This window comes from Callorhinus ursinus, unplaced genomic scaffold (assembly GCF_003265705.2).
Source record: "Callorhinus ursinus isolate GAN/ISIS: 27379988/994484 unplaced genomic scaffold, GSC_fseal_2.0 scaffold1, whole genome shotgun sequence".
Classification (NCBI taxonomy): Eukaryota; Metazoa; Chordata; class Mammalia; order Carnivora; family Otariidae; genus Callorhinus; species Callorhinus ursinus.
The window spans coordinates 9,261,576-9,274,996 of NW_027397063.1; positions in this window are offsets into that span (position 1 = coordinate 9,261,576).

Here is a 13,421-nt window from a genome sequence, read left to right on the forward strand (position 1 = left end):
TATGGGATTTTAAGTCTTATCTGTAAAATGTTTTCATTTTAAATGAATTATAGATTCCTTTGTTGAATTCTTCTTTTAAACACTCAGGTGTGACTCTGGTTGAAATAACTAGAACAGAAGGGTGATTGATATTTAGAGGGCATGCACTCTTTTGGGAAACCCCAAAATATCCCAAATGCAAAGAAGGTTACCAGAGGATCTGCATCCATCCTGTAACTACTATGAGCTATGAGTGTGTCTAACATAGTATCATATTTATCTTTAAGAAATGAAAATTTTGGGAGGAGTAAGATGGCGGAGGAGTAGGAGATCTAAATTTTGTCTGGTCCCAGGAATTCAGCTGGATAGTTACCAAACCATTCTGAATACCTATGAACTCAACAGGAGATCAAAGAAAAGAATAGCAGAAACTCTATGAACAGAAAAGCGACCACTTTCTGGAAGGTAGGACATGTGGAGAAGTGAATCCGAGGCAATATTTGGGAAGATAGACCTTGGGGGGAGGGAGCCAGACACCGGCAAATGATAGAGCAGCAGAGCACAAAATTGGAACATTTAGAAGTCTGCTGTGCTGAGGGACATCGCTCCAGTGGCTAAGAAGGGGTGGAACCCTCGCTAGGACAGTGTGGTCTCTGGACCCTCAGGGTCACAGAAAGACTGGGGGTGCCTGACTGTGGTAGAGCTCCCAGGTATCAGAGCAGGGAAGCTGGCTGCAGAGACGGAGCCAAGGAGTGGGCTCTCAGCTCAGGGTTGCCATAAACTGTGTTCCCCGTTACAGTCGGGCCACTGCTCTTTGATCAGGGACCCAACAAGCAGCAGATCTGGAGAGACTCCCCTTCCTCCCCCAGCAGGAGTGGTGCGGGAGCTCCCTGCAAGAATCTGCTGGGTTTGGAGACTCCAAACAGGGTTGTGTGTCAGAGATAGAAATGCTCGGTCACAGGGTAGGTGAGCATGGAGTATGGCCAGAGACGGGAGAGACAGGAGTGATTGACTTCTTCTCTCTGAGGGCTCACTGAGGAGTGGAACCTCTAGTTCTCAGCTCTTCTGGGGCCAGAGATTGGAAGGCCACCATTTTCACTCTCGTCCTCCATAGCTGTATGGAAAGCTTTCAGGGAACAAAAGCTACTGAGAGCAAACCCAAGCAGATCACTTAGCCTGGCCCCTGGCAAGGGCTGTGCAATACTGCCTCAGGCAAAGACATTTGAGAATCACTGCAACAGGCCCATCCCCAGAAGATCAGCAAGAACATCCAGCCAAGACCAAGTTTACCGATCAATGAGAACGGCAAAACCCATTCAGTTCTAGGCACATAGAATTCATGGCTTTTTCCCCATGATTCTTTAGTCTTTCAAAATTAATTTTTTAAAATTTTCTATTTTTTCTTTTTCTATTTTTTTAGTTGAATTTTTCTTCTTTCCTTTTTCAACTAACCTCTTATCAATTCCTTTTTTTAAAATATTTTTTAATTTTCACTTTTACAGTCATATTCTATCTCTTCATTGCATTTAATCTTATTTTTGTATATATATAAGTTTTTCTTTCTTTAAAATTTTGGGATACCTTTCTTCTAACAGATCAAAATAGACCCTAAATCTAGTGTATGACGTTGTCCTAGTCTCCCGACTGATCACATTTTTAAATTTTTTTTTCATTCTTTTTTCAACCAACTTCTTATCTTATCAATTCCTTTTTTAAAATCTCTTTTAATTTTCATCTTTACAGTCATATTCCATTCCTTCATCATAGTTAGCCTTATTTTTGTGTATATATATAAGTTTTTCTTTCTTTAAAATTTTGGGAGGCAATTTCTTCTAACAGACAAAAATACACCAAAAATCTAGTGTGTGGTTCTGTGCTATTCACCGCCTGATCATAGTCTTTTTTTTCTTTTTTTTCCCTTTCTTTCCCCCTTGGTTTTGGGTTTCTTCTGATTTGTTTAGTTTACATTTTTCTGGGATCGTTGTTACCCTTTTAGCATTTTGTTCTTTCATTCATCTATTCTCCTCTGGACAAAATAACAAGACAGAAAAACTCACCTCAAAAAAAAAAAAAGAATGAGGCAGTACCAACTGCCAGGGACCTAATCAATACAGACATTAGTAAGAATGATGATTATAAAGATACTAGCTGGGTTTGAAAAAAACATAGAAGATACTAAAGAATCCCTTTCTGGAGAAATAAAAGAACTAAAATCTAACCAAGTCAAAATCAAAAAGGCTATTAATGAGGTGCAATCCAAAATGGAAGCTGTAACTGCTGGGTAAATGAGGCAGAAGAGAGAATTAGTGATACAGAGGACCAAATGATGGAGAATAAAGAAGCTGAGAAAAAGATAAGCAACTACTGGATCACAGGGAGGAATTCGAGAGACAAGTGATACCATAAAGCAAAACAACATTAAAATAATTGTGATCTCAGAAGAAGAGGAGAGAGGGTGGCAGAAGGTATATTGGAGAAAATTATAACAGAGAACTTCCCTAATTTGGGGAAGGAAATAGGCATCAAATCCACGAGGCACAGAGAACACCCCCTCAAAATCAATAAAAATAGGTCAACACCCCGACATCTAATAGTAAAGTTCACAAGTCTCAGAGACAAAGAGAAAATCTTAAAAGCAGCCTAGGTCAAGAGGTCTGTAACCTACAATGGTAGAAACATTAGATTGGCAGCAGACATATCCACAGAGACCTGGCAGGACAGAAAGGACAGGCATTATATATTCAGAGCACTAAATGAGAAAAGTATACAGCCAAGAATACTATATCCACCTCGGCTGTCATTGAAAATAGAAGGAGAGATAAAAAGTTTCCAGGACAAACAAAGACTAAAAGAATTTGAGAACACCAAACCAGCCCTACAAGAAATATTGAAAGTGTTCTCTGAACAAGGAAAGAGCCTAAACGTAACAAGACCAGAAAGGAACAGAGGCAATATATGGTAACAATCACCTTACAGGCAACACAATGGCACTAAATTCATATCTTTCAATAGTTACCCTGAATTTAAATGGGCTAAATGCCCAAATCAAAAGACACAGGGTATCAGATTGGATTAAAAAAACAAGACTCATCCAAAAGCTGTCTGCAAGAGACTCATTTTAGACCCAAAGACACCTCCAGGTTTAAAGTTAAGGGCTGGAGAATGATTTACAATGCTAATGGACATCAAAAGAAAGCTGGGGTGGCAATCCTTATATCAGACAAATTAGATTTAAACCAAAGACTATAATAAGAGATGAGGAAGGACACTACATCATACTTAAAGGGTCTATCCAACAAAGAGATCTAACAATTTTAAATATCTATGCCTCTAACATGGGAGCTGCCAATCATATATGCCAATTAATAACAAAATCAAAGAAACACATCAACAGTAATACAATAATAGTAGGGGGCTTTAACACCCCTCCCTCACTGAAATGGACAGATTCTCTAAGCAAAAGATCAACAGGGAAATAAAAGCTTTAAATGACACACTGGACCAGATGGACTTCACAGATATATTCAGAACATTCCATCCCAAAGCAACAGAATACACATTCTTCTCTAGTGCACAGAAAACATTCTCCAGAATAGATGACATCCTGGGTCACAAATCAAGTCTCCACTGGTACAAAAAGATTGGGATCATTCCCTGCATATTTTCAGACCACAAGCTTTGAAACTAGAACTCAATCACAAGAGGAACTCAAATACATGGAGGCTAAAGAGCATCCTACTCAAGAATGAATGGGTCAACCAGGAAATTAAAGAATAATTTAAAAAATTCATGGAAACAAATGAAAATGAAAACACAACTGCTCAAAATCTTTGGGATGCAGCAAAGACAGTCCTAAGAGGAAAGTATATATCAATGCAAGCCTTTCTCAAGAAACAAGAAAGGTCTCAAATACACAACCTAACCCTACACCTAAAGAGCTGGAGAAAGAACAGCAGATAACGCCTAAACCCAGCAGGAGAAGAAAAATAATAAAGATCAGAGCAGAAATCAATGAAATAGAAACCAAAAGAACAGTAGAACAGATCAAAGAAACTAGGAGCTGGTTCTTGGAAAGATTAATAAGATTGATGAACCCCTGGCCAGACTTATCAAAAAGAAAAGAGGAAGGACACAAATAAATAAAATAATGAATGAAAGAGGAGAGATCACAACTAACACCAATGAAATACAAACAATTATAAGAACATATTATGAGCAATTGTATGCCAGCAAATTAGATAATCTGGAAGAAAAAGATACAGTCCCAGAGACTTATAAACTACCAAAACTGAACCAGGAAGAAATAGAAAACCTGAACAGACCTATAACCACCAAGGAATTTGAAGCAGTCATCAAAAATCTCCCAAAAAACAAGAGCCTGGGGCCAGATGGCTTCCCAGGGGAATTCTACCAAACATTTAAAGAAGAATTAATACCTATTCTTCTGAAACTGTTCCAAAAAATAGAAAAGAAAGGAAAACTTCCAAACTCATTTTATGAGGCCAGCATTACCTTGATCCAAAACCAGATAAAGACACCATCAAAAAGGAGAATTACAGACCAATATCCCTGATAAGCATAGATGCAAAAATTCTCACCAAAATACTAGCCAATAGGATCCAACAGTACGTTAAAAAGATTATTCACCATGACCAAGTGGGATTTATTCCTGGGCTGCAAGTTTGGTTCAACATCTGTAAATCAAACAATGTGATACAATACATTAATAAAAGAAAGAACAAGAAACATATGATCCTCTCAATAGATGCAGAAAAAGCATTTGAGAAAGTACAGCATCCTTTCTTGATCAAAACTCTTCACAGTGTAGGGATAGAGGGTACATACCTCAATATCATAAAAGCCATCTATGAAAAACCCACAGCAAATATCATATTCAATGGGAAAAAATTGAAAACTTTTCCCCTAAGATCAGGAACACAGCAGGGATGTCCACTATCACCACTGCTGTTCAACATAGTACTAGAAGTCCTAGCCTCAGCAGTCAGACAACAAAAAGAAATAAAAGACATCTGAATTGTTTATGAAGAAGTGAAACTTTCAATTTTGCAGATGATATACTTTATGTGGAAAACCCAAAAGACTCCACCCCCATACTGTTAGAACCCATACAGAAATTCACCAAGGTGGCAGGATATAAAATCAATGCCCAGAAATCTTTTGCATTTCTATACACCAACAAGACAGAAGAAAGAGAAATTATGGAGTTGATCCCATTTACAATTGCACCCAAAACCATAAGATACCTAGGAATAAATCTAACCAAAAAGGCAAAGAATCTGTACTCAGGAAACTATAAAATACTCATGAAAGAAATTGAGGAAGACACAAAGAAATGGAAAAACGTCCCATGCTCATGGATTGGAAGAACAAATATTGTGAAAATGTCTATGCTACCTAGAGCAATCTACACACTTAATGCAATCCCTATCAAAATACCAACCACTTTTTTCAAAGAAATGGAACAAATAATCCTAAAATTTGTATGGAACTAGAAAAGACCCCAAATAGCCAGAGGAATGTTGAAAAAGAAAGGCAAAGCTGGTGGCATCATAATTCCGGACTTCAAGCTCTATTACGATGCTGTCATCAACAAGACAGTATGGTACTGGCACAAACACAGACACATAGATCAATGGAACAGAATAAAGAGCCCAGAAATGGACCCTCAACTCTATGGTCAACTAATCTTCAACAAAGCAGGAAAGAATGTCCAGGGGAAAAAAGACAGTCTCTTCAACAAATGGTTTTGGGAAAATTGGACAGCCACATGCAGAAGAATGAAACTGGACCATTTCCTTACACCACACACAAAAATAGACTCAAAATGGATGAAAGACCTAAATGTGAGATAGGAATCCATAAAAATCCTCGAGGAGAACATAGGCAGGAACCTCCTCAACTGCAGCCACAGGAACTTCTTCCTAGAAACATTGCCAAAGGCAAGGGAAGCAAGGGCAAAAATGAACTATTGGGACTTCATCAAGATCAAAAGCTTTTGCACAGCAAAGGAAACAGTCAACAAAACCAAAAGACAACCGACAGAATGGGAAAAGATATTTGCAAATGACATATCAGATAAAGGGCAAGTATCCAAAATCTATAAAGAACTTATTCAACTCAACACCCAAAGAACAAATAATCCAATCAAGAAATGGGTAGAAGACATGAACAGACATTTTTCCAAAGAAGACATCCAAATGGCCAACAGACACATGAAAAAGTGCTCAACATTACTTGGCATCAGGGATATCCAAATCAAAACCTCAAAGAGATACCACCTCACACCAGTCAGAATGGCTAAAATTAGCAAGTCAGGAAATGAGAGATGTTGCAAGGATGCAAAGAAAGGGGAACCCTCCCACATTGTTGGTGGGAATGCAAGCTGGTGTAGCCACTCTGGAAAACAGTATGGAGGTTCCTCAAAAAGTTGAAAATAGAGCTACCATACGACCTAACAATTGCACTACTAGGTATTTACCCCAAAGATACAAATGTAGTGATCTGGAGGGGCACATGCACCCCAATGTTTATAGCAGCAATGTCTACAACAGCCAAACTATGGAAAGAGCCCAGATGAATGGATAAAGAAGATATATATATATATATATATATACACATATACACACACACACACACACACACACACACACAATGGAATATTATGCAGCCAACAAAAAATGAAATCTTGCCATTTGCAATGATGTGGATAGAACTAGAGGGTATTATGCTAAGTGAATTAAGTCAATCTGAGAACGACAAGTATCATATGATCTCACTGATATGAGGTATTTGAGAAACATGACAGAAGATCATAGAGGCCGGAAGGGAAAATGAAACAAGAGAAACCAGAGAGGGAGACAAACCATAAGAGACTCAATCTCAGGAAACAAACTGAGGATTGCTGGAATGAAGGGGGGTGGGAGGGATGGGGTGGCTGCATGATGGACATTGGGGAGGGTATGTACTATGGTGAGCACTCTGAATTATGTAAAACTGATGAATTTTGTTAATAAAATTTTTTTTAAAAAATAAAAATAAAAACAAACACTCAGGTGTGTTTCTAATGGTCACATGGAATGTGACAGAGGAGAAAGATTCAGAGCCTTTGTGTGCCTGTGTTGTTTGCATTTCAGAAGATAGATCCAGAGTGCAGGTTCTAGTTAGACCTAAGTCTTCTTCCCCAGGCATTTCAAGCACAATTAATTTATTGAATCTGTATCATTATAGTAAAAATTTAAAAATCTGTATTTACATTTCATTTCAACTAGAAACATCCACGACTTCTGCTATTTAATTACCAAATTACTAATTTATGAGTTTGATAATTATGCAATGGCACACTTTAAATGACTACTATAGTCAGTGAACTATGCTTAGAACTGTAATGAATAACACAATTTAATTATTGGAATCACTGTATAAAGCAGATGATATCACTCTTCCTTTACACACATGACAAAATTATATAACAGAGAGCTGAGATTTATCTAACCTAAATCAGGCAACACAATTCTATGTTCAGTTTTAAAGTTTAGTAAAAGAAGAAAACTTTCTTAACCAACCAAGAGACATGTAACTTGCAAAAAAATGCAACCAATTATAAAATATTTAAACATCAGATTTAAAATTATGGATAAAGGTAAGTAATAATTAAGTTCCGCAACTCATTATTAGAATTACCAGTGGTTTCAGGTGTTTCAAATTTATTCAGCTTTACATTGGGTCATCTATTTAAAAATAATATTTCACATGTTTGAAATTATAAAGTGGGGCAAATATGGAACTTATGTTACTTTACTTGAAATCATGGTTGCCTTTGGAAGATAGTTAGAATAAACAGGTGCTCTTACCACAAAGTCTAAAAAGAAAAAAAATTCTCCTGAGAAGATTCTACCTAATGAGAGGATTGTCAAATACCAACACACCCCCAAAAAAGAGACAAGAAATAATACCTCTATTTAAAAACATCTACATCCATAGAACATTGTAATTTATTTATTCAACCAATCTTTCCTTCAACCACCTTTATTGAATACCCACTAAGCTTGGTTCAGTGCTAGACCTTGGAATTATACTGGAATCATAAATTATAATTTGTACATTTTTACAAATGATATAAGAAAAATTGTGATCCTCAAAGGGGTATTGATACAATGCAGTAAATGAATTTCAGTGGTATTAATCTAGAAGACCTAGGAAATACTCTAAACATCACCTGACAATCATGTTACCCCTCTCTCTTTCCCTGAATACTTAAGAAAGCACAATGCAAGAATATTAGCAAATGAGACCATGTTAACTGAGTCATGAAGAATGCCACATGTAAAACAGTTCTAGAAATCGGGTTGCAGCATATGACTTAGGCTTAAGAACCCAGTAATGCCTCTTTCCCCCTCTTTTATAGTTGTAATGCTACCATTTGCATTCTCCCAAGAATGTAGTATGGAGCTTGGAAGTGAGATAAAAGGGGATGGCTTGGAGGGAGGTACTTGCTTTGATCCCAACCACATGTCCTAGAGTTTGAACAGCATATCAGAATCTCTGCCTTGGAGAGGGAGGGCTGAGAAGGCAAAGGAGAGAGGAGAAAGGCTTCTCCAGGCTGAGAGCGATCTTCCTAACACCCTGTGAGAGCCAATGGGAAGGCAAACCTAAGGTAGCCAGGCTGGAAGGGAGAGTGCAGGGGATGGTTGGTAGAAGTTATAGGAAGATGTGATATATGAATTGTGGTTTTGAGGTAAAAATAAAGTAAAAAAGACACTTATGGGTTGAGAGGAGGAAAGTGGAAGGCAAAAGGGGACTTGATTCTCCATGAAAAACTATGTGTACATAAAATTAAAGCAGGAGAGGTAAGCTGGGGACAGACAATAAACAACTTTATCCTGCAGGTAATGATCTTTATGCATTTGGTATTTTTGCAGTAGAAATTTAAGAATTTAAGAACATGAGTAACATGAGTCAAATTACTTTTATTATATTACATTATATCTACATATGTATTTATTCCAAAAACATTTCTCCATATGAAATTATTTTCTATTTTTTGAAATTATTTTTAAAATACATTCCCCATTTATAACAAATAAGTTGCTTCAAAGACTTTACTAGTATCAAAAAAGTGTCATTTCCTACCTTGATTTTTCAGCTAACCAGCATGATGAAGCATTCAAAATTCCAAATGAGTTTGTCTCTTTCAAAATTCAAATCCATTTAAAAAAAAAAAGGATGTATATCTCCATGGCAAATACTCAAACATATTTCTTTCCTTTCCTCCTTTCTGTCTTCCCCCCACCCGGATCCATTCATCTTTCAACCAGTATTTCTGAACATCTTCTTTATATCAATTTGGGAAGCCCTTTAACAGATATGTCCCCAACCTTGGAGATTACAGAGCTATGGAAGGTCCAGGAAATTAGAAGTTAAACAAATAAACCAGGTCAGGGTGGAATGTGTTGAGAAGTATGGAGGTGATCAAAGAAGGAGATAGGGGAGCAGGTGACTGGGGAAAGAAGGACACTGTGGGAAACTGGAGCAGACAAGCTTCCACAGTAGAATGATATTTAAATTGTGACAAGAAGAATGTAAAGAATGCAATCAGGCAGACTTCCAGGGGAAGAGCATTCCAGGTGGAGGGAACAGCAGTTGCAAATGTCCTAAGACAGGGGTGTTAGTGTTTTAGAGCATCACAGGAAACCTGGCATGGCTGAGGTGCATCATCAAAAGAGGATGGTGAGAAAGTGATTCATGGCAGTAGTGAGTTGCACTATTATACTAGCTCTGGAGACCATGCTAAAGAGTGTGGGATTTATTCAAAATGTGATCAGAAGTCACTTCAATGTTCTGAACTTTAGAGGTATGTGATATGAAATACATTTTTAAAGATATAATAATATATATGCATCCTACATCAGAACACCTAAACATATTAAGCAAATACTAACAGATCTGAAGGGAGAAATAGACAAAAATACAATAATAGTAGTGGAATCTGACACCTCACTTTCAACAATGGATAGATCATCCAGATAGAAAATCAATAAAAAGGGGTGCCTGGGTGGCTTAGTTGGTTAAGCATCTGATTCCTGATTTATTTTTTATTATGTTATGTTAATCACCATACATTATATCATTAGTTTTTGATGTAGTGTTCCATGATTCATTGTTTGCATATAACACCCAGTGCTTCGTGCAGTAAGTGCCCTCCTTAATTCCCATCACCAGGCTAACCCATCCCCAACCCCCCTCCCCTCTAGAGCCCTCAGTTTGTTTCTCAGAGTCCATAGTCCCTCGTGGTTCATCTCCTCCTCTGATTCCCCCCCTTCATTTTTCCCTTCCTATATATTTTTTTTAACATATAATGTATTATTTGCTTCAGAGGTACAGGTCTGTGATACAACAGTCTTATACAATTCACAGTGCTCACCATAGCACATACCCTCCCCAATGTCTATCACCCAGTTACCCCATCCCTCCCACCCCCACCACTCCAGCAACCCTCAGTTTGTTTCCTGAGATTAAGAATTCCTTATATTGGTGAGATCATATGATACATGTCTTTCTCTGATTGATTTATTTCGCTCAGCATAATACCCTCCAGTTCCATCCACGTCATTGCAGATGTGGCAAGATTTCATTCCTTTTCATGGCTGCATAATATTCCAGTGTGTGTGTGTGTGTGTGTGTGTGTGTGTGTGTGTGTGTGTGTGTGTGTACCTCACATCTTCTTTATCCATTCATCTGTTGATAGATATCTAGGCTTTTTCCATAGTTTGGCTATTGTGGACATTGCTGCTATAAACATTGGGGTGCATGTGCCCCTCTGGATCACTACATTTGTATCTTTGGGGTAAATACCTAGCAGCGCAATTGCTAGGTCATAGGGTAGGTCTATTTTCAACTTTTTGAGGAACCTCCATACTGTTTTTCAGAGTGGCTACACCAGCTTGCATTCCCATCAACCAGTGTAAGAGGTTTCCCCTTTCTCCACATCCTTGCCAACATCTGTTGTTTTCTGACTTGCTAATTTTAGCCATTCTGACTGGTGTGAGGTGGTATCTCTTTGAGGTTTTGATTTGGATTTCCCTGATGCTGAGCGATGTTGAGCATTTTTTCATGTGTCTATTGGTCATTTGAATGTCTTCTTGGGAAAAATGTCTGTTCATGTCTTCTGCCCATTTCTTGATTGGATCATTTATTTTTTGGGTGTTGAGTTTGATAAGTTCTTTATAGATTTTGGATACTTGCCCTTTATCTGATATGTCATTTGTAAATATCTTCTCCCATTCTGTCGGTTGTCTTTGGTTTTGTTGACTGTTTCCTTTGCTGTGCAAAAGCTTTTGATCTTGATGAAGTCCCAATAGTTCATTTTTGCCCTTGCTTCCCTTGTCTTTGGCGATTTTCTAGGAAGAAGTTCCTGTGGCTGCGGTCAAAGAGGTTCCTGCCTGTGTTCTCCTCGAGGATTTTTATGGATTCCTATCTCACATTTAGGTCTTTCATCCATTTGGAGTCTATTTTTGTGTGTGGTGTAAGGAAATGGTCCAGTTTCATTCTTCTGCATGTGGCTGTCCAATTTTCCCAAAACCATTTGTTGAAGAGACTGTCTTTTTTCCACTGGACATTCTTTCCTACTTTGTTGAAGATTAGTTGACCATAGAGTTGAGGGTCCATTTCTGGGCTCTTTATTCTGTTCCATTGATCTATGTGTCTGTGTTTGTGCCAGTACCATACTGTCTTGATGATGACAGCATCGTAATAGAGCTTGAAGTCCGGAATTATGATGCCACCAGCTTTGCCTTTCTTTTTCAACATTCCTCTGGCTATTTGGGGTCTTTTCTGGTTCCATACAAATTTTAGGATTATTTGTTCCATTTCTTTGAAAAAAGTGGATGGTATTTTGATAAGGATTGCATTAAGTGTGTAGATTGCTCTAGGTAGCATAGACATTTTCACAATATTTGTTCTTCCAATCCATGAGCATGGGACGTTTTTCCATTTCTTTGTGTCTTCCTCAATTTCTTTCATGAGTATTTTATAGTTTTCTGAGTACAGATTCTTTGCCTCTTTTGTTAGATTACTTAGCTCGGTCCTGGCAAGGGCGGCGAAATACATTTTTAAAACAATATTCCACCTGCGTTGCTGACAATACACTGGCAGAGATGAAAGAATCAAATCGTGCAAGTCACTTTGGAAGTTATGGTAATCGAGGCGAAACATGTTGTTCACTATGACTATGGAGATGGCAGAGAAAATGGTGAGAACTGCCAAAGTTTGAGATATTTTGAAGGTGATTCATATAGGATATGCTGATGGTTCAGGTGTGTGGAGTTAGGGAAAGATGGAATATAATTTTATGGCTTAAATAACTTAGCGTATAAATAGTATAAGTTTTCACTGAAATAGGAAAGAATGAGAGTTAGCAGGTTTGGGAAGGGAAAGAAAGTATTGTCTTTTAACATGTTAAGTTTAAAATATGAAACACACATATAAGTGCATCTCTAAAATATACGGACGAATATATGACTTGGGGTGTTGTTAGGCTGACAGAAGAAACTTGGTCATCTTTTTTTAAAAAGATTTATTTGTTTATTTTAGAGAGAGAGAGAGAATGATGGAGAGGCAGAGGGAGAAGAGAGAGAATCTCAAGCAGACTCCCCGCTGAGTGGGGAGACTTTCTCAGGGCTCAACCTCATGACCTTGAGATCATGACCTGAGATGAAACCAAGATTCAGGCTATTAACCAAGTGAGCCACCCAGGTGCCCCAAAACTTGGTCATCTTTATCGTGAAACTATAAAATTAATGAGGGAGAGCTTTGAAACAGAGAATAAAAATGGCCTGGTTCCATGTTCTATGGCTTCCCATCTTTCCAGGCTCAGATAAAGGAGAAGAATCTTACAAAAGATCTTGAGAAAGAGAAGCAAATTAGATAGAAGAAAAGGCAGGAGGTTGAGAGTTTTTGAAAGCCAAATGTAAAAAGTTTTCAAGAAGGAAGTGATGAATGATGACAAATACTATTGAGAAGCAGAATGAAATGGGAATTGAGAGCTTTGGATTTTGTGGAATGAGAGTTTTTGACAATAGAGTTTCCAGTGGCAGATTGGAAATGAAATCTTACTGGGAACCTCAGAGAAGATGGAGGTGGGGGTAGTTGAATATTGCTAATTTCTTTTAAACATATTTGCTGTAATGATGGGTCTAGAAGTGAGGTAGTAGATGGAGAGGGGTATAAAATAAACCAAGAGACCAAGAGAATGTTCTTTTTGCTTGTTTGTTTTTTCTTTGTTTTTGTTTTTGTTTTTTGGTTCTTGTTGCTTTTCTTGGTTTATCATTTTTATTTTTAATATGGGCATAAGTGCGAACTGTCTGTATGCTGCTAGAAATCATCTACTAGAAGGAAGAACTTGACAATGGAGGGCAGGGAAGACA